Here is a 9,467-nt window from a genome sequence, read left to right as displayed (position 1 = left end):
ACTGTTTTCCCCACATCCGGGAGATTTACGGTGTGGAGAAGCCCAAAAGAAGCATACCACCCAGACTGTTGCATGCCCAGAGTGAAGCATGTGGGTGGATCAGTGATGGTTTGGGCTGCCATATCATGGCATTCCCTTGGCCCAATACTTGTGCTACATGGGCGCGTCAGTGCCAAGGACTACCGAACCATTCTTGAGGACCATGGAAACGTTTTCCTCCACCAGTATCACGTAGTGACCTGGCCACTATCCTGCAGGAAGAATGGCTTAAAATCCCTCTGACCACTGTGCAGGACTTGTATATGTCATTCCCAAGACAAATTGACGCTGTATTGGCCGTAAAAGGAGGCCCTACACCATACTAATAAATTATTGTGGTCTAAAACCAGGTGTTTCAGTTTCATTGTCCAACCCCTGTATATGTGTATATATATTCTACATTGTCAAGTGATTATACAGACAGCCTAGAGTAAAATATTGATAGTTTGTGCTTTGCTGCACACATTATATATATCTATCAGTGGCGGATGCTGGCCTTTCAAGAAGGGGAAGCTCAATTTTAAGATCGTTGATTCGCTCATTTTGCTGTCAATCAAAAAGGGATTCAGCCTCAGACAGATCATCCAATCATCATGCAGAAGCTGAGTGTCCGGGCCAGCCAAGGTTAGCCCACTGCCCCATAGACCCCCAGAGACGCTGAGTGTCCGATGGGCGGGACAAAGCCCAGCATTTTTGCTTCGCTATTGAACTCACTATTTAAAGCACTGTGAAGCTGTGGGAATGAGTGAGAGGAAAGCTGCGTCGTTACCACTGATAAGAAACTGATTCTAAACACAAGTTGAGTGCATTGTAGCGCATATTTAGTCAGTGACATGTACACACAACAGTATATATTTGATCACTTTTTTTTTGACATTTTAGGGGAAGCTAAGCTTCCCTTGCAGTCTTAGAGCAATCGTCACTATTATATATATATATATATATACATATGTATCTTTCTATGTATGTATGTATGTATGTATGTATGTATCTATGTATGTCTGTCTGTCTGTATCTATGTATGTCTGTCTGTATCTATGTATGTCTGTCTGTCTGTCTCTATGTCTGTCTGTCTGTATCTATGTCTGTCTGTCTGTATCTATGTATGTCTGTCTGTCTGTCTGTCTGTATCTATGTATGTCTGTATCTATCTATCTATCTATCTATCTATCTATCTATCTATCTATCTATCTATCTATCTATCTATCTATCTATCTATCTATCTATCTATCTATCTATCTATCTATCTATCTATCTATCTATCTATCTATCTATCTATCTATCTATCTATCTATCTATCTATCTATCTATCTATCTATCTATCTATCTATCTATCTATCTATCTATCTATCTATCTATCTATCTATCTATCTATCTATCTATCTATCTATCTATCTATCTATCTATCTATCTATCTATCTATCTATCTATCTATCTATCTATCTATCTATCTATCTATCTATCTATCTATCTATCTATCTATCTATCTATCTATCTATCTATCTATCTATCTATCTATCTATCTATCTATCTATCTATCTATCTATCTATCTATATGGCCCACCCTTGTGTCCCTGAATTGCGCGTTCCTGTTGATGGGTTCGAGTGCGTAGTGTGTCCCAGTTCTCCAGAGTGGTCCTTATCCCTGCCCCCTTTGTGCCCTCAATCCACACTTCGGCACAATTCACTGCTGCAGATGACCTTCTGAGCAAAAACTAATCACAACCATCAACGTAATCAACCATCAAATCAGAATAATAAGAACTGCGTAAACTTTAGACAGCAAGCCGACAAATATATTTTTTTACTGGTTTTCCAGGCTCAACATTGTAAGATACCACTGGGTTCAGAATGAGTCTGGGCAGTCAGTAGCCCATAACACTGAAGTTACCTTTCAAACACACACTGGCGCGGCGAGAGTCTGATGTATAAGCCTCCTTCGCTTCCTGCACTTTCTTCTCCTCAAAACAATTGTTTGTTGCAGTTTTAAATAGTTTTTTTAGCAGCAAGACTGTGAAAACAGCGCTGGTTCCCGCCCTTTTTGATGTTTCAGTTACGGTGCAGAGGTGCAAGTCGATAACGTAACCCATACTGTCCCAAGTCTCCAATTTTGCACACTTGTAACCTGCGCACTTCAACCCCTACATGCACTTGTACAAAATACACACTTCATAGAGGGGCGTAGGGTGTAGTGTGGGTATTGGGATAGTCTGTCTGTCTGTCTGTCTGTCTGTCTGTCTGTCTGTACATACATGCATATATGCCTCCCCAGCCCCCCCCTCTATCTCGGCCCCTAAGTACCGGCAATAATTTAAAACTACTTTAACCCCTGGAAAACAGTCAGAGATGCTGAGGAAGAGAGACTAACACAGGAGGAGCTGAACCAAGATACAAAGAAACCCAGGACAAATATCTAACAGAGATCTAACAGAAAATAACTAAAATAACAAAAAACACAAAAATAAACTTGGAATCTGAAGACAAAAGAATGAATTAATATGGAGACTCCTACTAACAATAATGAACACAGAGAAAAGAACTGAATATGAACCGTACAAGGACATTATCAGAGTATACACAAAAAAAAAAAAAAACAAACACCTCAAGATTGTGACATCATCTGAGGAAGGCAGGCCTCTCTACAAAGGGTTCACTCTAAAATTCATGTCGGCAGTTTTATTAATCCATGACATTAAAATAAAATGTACAGAAATGTATCGAAATAAAAATAGCTTGTAACTTTTTATATCGTCTGAAGCGACACTCATTTTCAAAATCTTTTTTTCACACCTCTCCAAGACATACAGTGAGTTGAGGCTTTTAAAATCTAAAGAGTTGTTATGACTTGTCACTGGAAAGGGGACACTGAGAGATGGCCGTCATCCTTGAAAATGACAAGAAAAAGGCTTTTAGGATGATGAGTGGTTGGTGTGACAAAGGTATTTTTGATTAAGTGCCCCTTCTTTACCCAGCACGGGCAGGGGGAAGGACACTGAAAGTCCTCCATGCAACATCAGTTCATGCTGCTTTGTCATCTAAAACAATTGTAAGACTTTGTAAGAAGGTACAAGTAAAGTTAGAAACTATCTGCAGCCAAAGTCATAAGGGAACTTGATATAGTCAGAAATTTTCATAAGGTCTCTTTATATGCCTGTTTCTCTTTGTAGACTGTCAAAATAAGGTGAGATCTTTCCATGTAATCCATGCAACATTTAGTAACTGCTCACAGTTAACGCCATAAAAGTTACAATAAATATCCTTATATCCTTATGAGTAATCCATGCAATAATTATTAAAAACACACAGTTGAAGCAGTGGGGAGTGAAACAAGCATGTTCTCATATTCTGGAGCTGAGAGACTGGAGGGGCCTGTGTGGAGCCACGTATTATCTGCCACATGTTATCTGTCTTATCTTTTGCAAAAATATAAACAAGTATATCCAAAGAAATGATGTATGATGATTTTATATTCTTTCACATGTATTGAATAAAATTAGTAATCTTTGATTAACAGGTTAAAAGATGTATGATTGAAATGTGGTTAAGAACTGAGAATTAGAGTAAAAAAAAAAAAAACCCATAAAGGTTTGACATTCTCAATCAGCTATATATGAAAGAGATAATGTTGTGTGGTGTATGAATAAAAAGAAATGAAGTAAATGCTGTAACTAAAAGTTTGAGCAGCACCAATGTAAGAATTAAAGCCTCTGTTTAAGAGGAAGTGTAACGTTGAGTGAGACAGGAATAGAGCAGATGTTTGGGAATTGGGGAAGTGAGAGCTGTAGCTTATAGCACAAGACTGATGACTAAGGCGGGGGCGCAGGGCAAAGAAGGGGCAAGCAGACTGCTCAGGACTGAGGTGATGATGGCATGTCTGATATGGACACAACTCGGGAAATTCCAGAAAACCACCTTATGTCATGGGTGACCAATGGGACAGCCATGGCAACAACCACTGGCCAATGAGTACAAAGGGTTTGGTGGAAATGCTGTATAAAATGGGCAAGAATAGAGGAACTAGTTGATTGTTTCCTCAGCAGAAGACAAGCGAACAAGATCGGAGAGATGCTACAGATGAATCAGAGGACCAGAGACACCGCCCAGCTGATCGACTGCATTAAAAAGAGGATCAACCCTTCTGGAAGTCCTGAATCAACCTCATTTATGTCTCTGGGTTTCCTTCAACTCTTCAGCCTCTGGAAACTACTGTCTTCGGAGACATATGACAACAAAGATCCTGTTTAACCATTGAAGCCTGGAGCATCAGTACCTGCCACTTAAAGGAAGAAAACTGAAGATTAAGTTGTATTCCCTTCAAGAAATCACTCATTGTTACCAGAAGAACCGTCTTCATCAGGTGCATGGATGAGCCTCCGTCTTCAAAGCCTCTCCAACCTCATTAGTTTCAGCATCAGGGTAAGACAGGTTGAATTGATTGATTTATTTCTATTATTGAAATTATTACGTGTTGCCGAACTGAAGCTGTCACTGACCCCTGCATAAGCGTTGCTAATTAAAGAAAGCATATACAATTCTAGTTAAATCGTGGACATTCAATTAATTGAGTCACCTTATTTTTGGTTTTTCATTGGTGGTAAAAAGTCTTGTTGCCTTGTTCTAAGAGATTTTAGGAGGTTTTTATAGGTTGCCTTAGCCAAGTTTGTTAAAACAGCGCCCTTGGGTCTCATGCTGAGCCACTAAAATTAACCTAGCCCATATACTAAGAGCCAGTTGTAAAAATAGGGAATGAGCAGCCGTGAACAAAAGTGACTGTTGAAAGTGTGGATGACCGCAATAGGCTATTCAGTCGTCCAGACCTACAGTTGAAGAAGGGTGAGACTTTTGTATGAAGGCTGTCAGAGGCTAAGCGAGTCATTTCCCGACACCAGCTTAAACAGAACTTTCAGTAAACCTGCTTAGTAAGACCTTTCAGGTTTAGGGAAGTCCAGACCCGTTGGATGGAGAACTGGATTGAGCAATCCCTTTAAACATAGGGAAGTATGAGGGAGGGGTTAGCTCATTGGACAACAAAAATACTTTAAAATCTTGCCTGAAAATTTTATAATATTTTAGAAATTTATATATGAGATTCTTACAGAGTCACAAACTTTAATGCATACAGTTAAGCCGAACAGGTTTCTTCTGACTGGTAGTTATATTTTGTAGCAGCCCAGTCAAAGTCCTGACTTGAATCTGACAGTGGAAGCTAAAGATCCGGGTGATGGCAAGATGTCCTTCTAACCTCAAAGGTTTAAAAAGTAAAAGGTTTCAAAAGTAAAAACATGTAAAAAGCTGCTCAGCAATAATAAGAAGGGTTTGATTCCTGTAAGGCCAATAAAGATTGTTCCACTGACTATTGAGAAGGGTTTAAATCATTTTCAACATGCCATCTTTTTAATCAAATTTAAAAAATCCTTTTACATTTTTTATTATCTTTTCAAAGATGTCCCATTTGGTTTTAGAAAAAAAACAACAACTTCTTGTTTGAATGAAAATTATTTAAAATCTAAGACAGCAAAATAGATTTTACGTAGTATAACAGCAGGGCAGTCAGCAATTGTGAAGTTTACGTTTCCTGTATAATAAAGTGTAACAATATTAATTTAATGTTTAATGCATTAATGCAGTGGTGCAGTACTTAAAGATTAACAGTTACTTGTAAATTATGTTGTTAGGTCATAAAAAGGTTAAAAATACAATAAATTCTTGTTATATATGTATTTGCAGATTTATTGCAGTTGGTCCTGTACCTTTGTCTTCAGCGCTTGAGAGAGAGGAGACGTTGATTACGATCTATTTAAACTGCTTTGCATTCTCAGTGCATGCACATCCGGATGTACATATCCAGCAGCGATGACAGAGGCACACCAAAAACATTCTTTCATAGTCTTACAATTCTGTCGATTCATTGTTTCGATCCTCTGCTCTTATGTTCCCAGACCAGGAGAAGGGTTTCAATAGAAGCCCTGAAAAAGCCCATCATGACTGTAGTTGGGAGGTCTGCCTTCATCAGTCTGGCTCTGTTGGACATTCTTGATAACAGCAGCAGTGAAAAGTTATAATCAAAAGTTAACTTGTCAGCTAGATGAAAACCCTAACTATATATTTTTTTCTGCCAAAGAACACATCCACCAGTGATCAAAGGTGTTGGTTGCATTTGACCCCCCTCAAGTCAGTGGTCGTTGCTTTTATTTTGTCTGTGTTGAAAGTAATGTTGAGGATCTGATCCCAGGTTGTGACAAACATTATAACAACAGATGATTTTATAATCACCTGTTTTTATTGATGTCTTCTAAAAAAGCTTTGCTCTAATTGTGTTTATGTGCAAGATAGGAAGCTATATTTTTTATATTTCAGACAACATATTGTCATTGCCCTAAATTTAACAATTGTATTAAATCTTTGGAGAACAAGCAACAATCTTATTTGACTTTTCAAGATGAATCATCAGTTGTTATTTCACATTTGTGTTGACGCTGTGTTGAACTCCGTTGCATCAATCTTTCCTTAGGCCCCCTATCAGTTACAACTATCTTTAAGCAATTTTCTGTGCACTGTGTGAGTTCCAAGCTGTTCAGAATGATAATAAAACAAAACACGACCTTCTGCAATTCAAAATTAAAAGCCTTGAATCTTCCATCTATTGCTACTCTAGATTGAGCCAATTTCTGAAAACAAATACTCAGAAATTCAGATTCATGAGTCCCTCACATCCAGCAGTGGGTTAAAAAGTTAAAACTTGATTTCTTCTTCAAACTTAATCTTTCATTTTGGGAATAAAACTGACATTTTTCTGCCACTTATGTGTATGTTTGACTATGGTAAGTGTATCTTTGCAATGACACATACATGCCTTTTTTTTACTGCCTATCATGGCCATCGAAGTGCATTAGGAGGCTTATAGACCTTACTTCACATCTACTGTCTCTGCTTCCAGGATTTGTTCTTTGAACTATTACCTTCACTGATCTTGAAATCAACCCAATAAACTTCTAAATGTTAGAGTTCATCCATGAAACTAATAATTACGAATTCTGCAGGTGCATCTCAATAAATTAGAATATCACCAACAGATTATTTTATTTATTCTTGTAATTCATTTCAAAAAGTGAAACTCCTGTACAGATTTATTGCACACATAATATTTTTCTAACAGGTTTTTTGGTATTTCAAAGGGTTTATGATGTACTATAACAAGCTTCCCAGGGCCTTTGGAAGAGAAAGAGGCCTATAGCACGGTAGCACCCCCACCATACCTAAGAGTGGGCATGAGGTGCTTTTCAACATATCCATCCATCGCCCACCTGGGATGTTTGTTGTTAAAAAGCTCAATCTGAGTCTCTTTTAACCAAATCATGTTGTTACAGTCCTCTAATATCTGGATGGTATATAATTACCATCTAATGGTGAACTCCGCACATTTATGTTTGTGATAGTAGGTCTTCCTCCTTGCATCTAAGTGGTATGTAGATAGTGTCTAATGGATGTTATGGAGATTTGACTATGCCACTCTTTGCTGCAGTTCTCTAATAATGAGCTTTGGAGATTTAATTTTCCTCATTAGTAGCTATTTTTGTTTTATTTGATACAATTAATTTGATAATTTTTCCTAGAGCTTTTCACATACCTGTATCTTCAAAGTTTAAATGTAACAGCTTTTTGACATTTTTTGTGAGTATTCCTTTGTTTATCTATCTTCTTCCCAGTCATGGTCGTTCTTCTCATTTTAATTCTTCAGGTGTCTTTCTAAAAACATGAAACTCTCTTTAAGCCCAGTAGATATTCTCCCAACCTCTTTGGTTGTCAAACCTATTCTTAAAAAACCCAGTCTGGACTCCTCTCATTCAAACAATTACTGACCCATTTTTAAACCTTCATAGATCTTGGAAAAAGTTGCAATAGAGTCAACCAATTGATTTCTTTTCTTGAACAATGCAACATGAAAACAAAAAAATAAAAAAATGGCTCAATTACAATAGTGCCTAAAAACATTTACCAAGTGGTTAAAAAATAACTCACTTCAACTGAACTCCGAGGAAACCAAGTGTTGATCATTACTCAGAAAATATTGTTCCTCTGATTAGGCATCAGATTAGACTCTTGAACTTGGCTGTCAAGCCAGACTTAGTTTTTGTTTTCGACCAATAAACATCTCTTGAAGATTATTCAACATAACTCATGAACATAAAAGTGAACCAAAAAGTGCTTGATCACCTTCAGTTAGTCCAAAACTAAGCAGTAAGACTATCAACACAAACAAAAAGAGGAGCTCACATCACTCTTGTTTAATGTTTTTGCACTGGTTACCTGTTTTACGCTTCAATTTAATATCCTGACGTTAACTTTCTGGGTCGAGCAGGGTCACGCTCTTCCTAGATTACTGGATTTTTGAAGCCACATACTTCAACTCGAGCCCTAAGGTCCTCACACCAAAATCAGCCTGTAGCCACATGGATCAATCATAAAAACTTGAGTGTATAGCACATTCCAAAATATTGCACCTCCATGTTGAAACAAGCTTTCTTTGTTTTTATGTTGTCTTAAAAGTCTTAAGTTATTTATAAAATGCTAAAGACATTCTAATTCAAGCATGCCTTTCCATAAATATAATCATATATTTGTTTTATTTGTCTGTATCATTTAATTCTTTATTTGTTTTGATTTAATTCATATGTTCTGTCCTCCTGAAGCACTTGAATTTCTTGAATTAATATATATATCTACATATATCTATATATATATAGATATACATATAGATGTCGAGTTCAGACTAAAATTCAACTCGGAAGACTCACCTCTACTTCCGGCTCTGTCTAACTACTCCACTATGTTCTCTGCTCCCACCAATCAGTTTCTGGTACGTATTTTTATTCAGCCAATCATCCCTCAAGGCTTTGCCTTAAAAGACCTTCATACGCAGAATCTCCTGCTCTTTAGCTGAACTTCGACCCTCCTCCACCTCATCTTCACCATCAGGCTTCAAGCTCCTTACGACTCCCTCTTCTCCTCAGGCCTCCACTCCACCACCAGTATCAGGATCCTGGGGGAAGACTTCTCTAATTCTAACCCTAAGATGTTCATTCAAGCTCATGTCATTATCAGCCTCCATATCTTTCACCGGGGTCCAAGCGCCAAAAGAAAGCAAACATCAGCTAATAAACTCCTCTACTCGCCATCTCTGTGTTTCTATCATTTGTGAGTCTTTTCAGGTTGAGAAATATATATATATATATATATATATATATATATATATATATATATATATATATATATATATATATATATATATATATATATATATATATATATGTGTATGTGTTTATTTGTGTGTGTGTGTGTGTGTGTGTGTGTGTGTGTGTGGTAGAGGGGTACATATCCATTTTTTTAAGAATGTGATAAGTGTATCTTGACAAAATCTAAATAGAAGT

The 9,467-nt window shown here is 37.3% G+C and overlaps 1 long non-coding RNA gene across 1 annotated transcript; it reads left to right on the top strand.

The window, feature by feature from the left end:
• The first annotated feature begins 4,425 nt into the window (after positions 1–4,425).
• LOC124863263 lies at positions 4,426–9,212 on the top strand. The gene is made up of 2 exons (XR_007037100.1): positions 4,426–4,455; positions 9,051–9,212. It is a non-coding gene; the product is annotated as an uncharacterized LOC124863263 (long non-coding RNA).
• The last annotated feature ends 255 nt before the right edge of the window (positions 9,213–9,467 follow it).

Source organism: Girardinichthys multiradiatus, chromosome 3 (genome assembly GCF_021462225.1).
Source record: "Girardinichthys multiradiatus isolate DD_20200921_A chromosome 3, DD_fGirMul_XY1, whole genome shotgun sequence".
Classification (NCBI taxonomy): domain Eukaryota; kingdom Metazoa; phylum Chordata; class Actinopteri; order Cyprinodontiformes; family Goodeidae; genus Girardinichthys; species Girardinichthys multiradiatus.
Note: the sequence above shows the minus strand (reverse complement) of the source record. Positions and strands in the feature narration are given on the sequence as shown.